The sequence below is a fragment of the Phoca vitulina genome, unplaced genomic scaffold, assembly GCF_004348235.1.
Source record: "Phoca vitulina isolate PV1807 unplaced genomic scaffold, GSC_HSeal_1.0 scaffold2, whole genome shotgun sequence".
NCBI lineage: Eukaryota > Metazoa > Chordata > Mammalia > Carnivora > Phocidae > Phoca > Phoca vitulina.
The window spans coordinates 52,794,270-52,795,455 of NW_022589705.1; the positions used below are offsets into that span (position 1 = coordinate 52,794,270).

Sequence of the window (1,186 nt, forward strand, 5' to 3'; positions counted from 1 at the left end):
TTGATTTCTGGGTATTAATTTTGTGTCCTGCCACTTTATTGAGTTTATTACTTCTAGTGTTTTTTTTTTTTTTTTTTGGTGGAATCTTTAGGATTTTCTATGTATAGAATGATGTCATCTGTGAATAGTGACAATTTAACTTTTTTACCAATATGGATGCTCTTTATTTCTTTTTCTTGTCTGATTGCTGTGGCTAAGACTTCTAGTACTCTGTTGAATAAAAGTGGTGAGAGTGAACATCCTTGTATTGTTCTTGACCTTAGAGGGAAACCTCAGTTTTCACCATTGAAGGCAATGTTATCTGTGGGTTTTTCATATATTGTCTATATTCTGTTGAGGTATGTTCTCTCTAACCCAGTTTTGTTGAGAGTTTTATCATGAATGGATTTGAATCTTGTCAAATGCTTTTTCTGCATCTATTGAGATGATCAAAGATTTTTTTTTTAAAGATTTTATTTATTTATTTGAGAGAGAGAGAGAATGAGAGAGAGCACATGAGAGGGGTTAGGGTCAGAGGGAGAAGTGGACTCCCTGCCAAGCAGGGAGCCCAATGCGGGACTCGATCCAGGGACTCCAGGATCATGACCTGAGCCGAAGGCAGTCGCTTAACCAACTGAGCCACCCAGGCGCCCGAGATGATCAAAGATTTTTATCTTTTGTTGATGTGTTTTCAATTAGCAATAATCGCGCCTCAGATAAACCTCATTGGCTACGATACTGTCACTGCGCAAAGCTTGTTGATGTGTTTTATGATGACTGATTTGTGAATACTGAACCATCCTTGCATCCCAGGAATAAATCTCACCTGATCATGGTGAATGATCTTTTTAATGTATTGCTGTATGTGGTTTGATACACAGGGTTTTTCAGGGTTGAGGGTTTTTGCATCTATATTCATCAGGGATATTGACTTATAGTTTTTTTTTTTCTTTTTCTTTTTTTTTTTTATGTGGTGTCTTTGTATCAGGGTATCATGGTTTGCTATCAGGGTAATGCTGGCCTCATAGAATATACTTGGAAACTTCCCTTTCTCTTCTATTTTTTGGAATATCTTGAGGAGAATAAGTATTAACTCTTCCTTAAGTGTCTGGTAGAATTCACTTGTAAATCCATCTGGTCCAGGACTTTTATTTTTTGGTAGTTTTTTGATTACCAGTTCAATTTGTTACTTGTAATTAGTCTATTC

The 1,186-nt window shown here is 36.3% G+C and overlaps 1 pseudogene; it reads right to left on the minus strand.

The window, feature by feature from the left end:
* Positions 1-619: 619 nt before the first annotated feature.
* On the minus strand, positions 620-735 carry LOC116627289 (annotated as a pseudogene).
* Between the last annotated feature and the right edge of the window lie 451 nt (positions 736-1,186).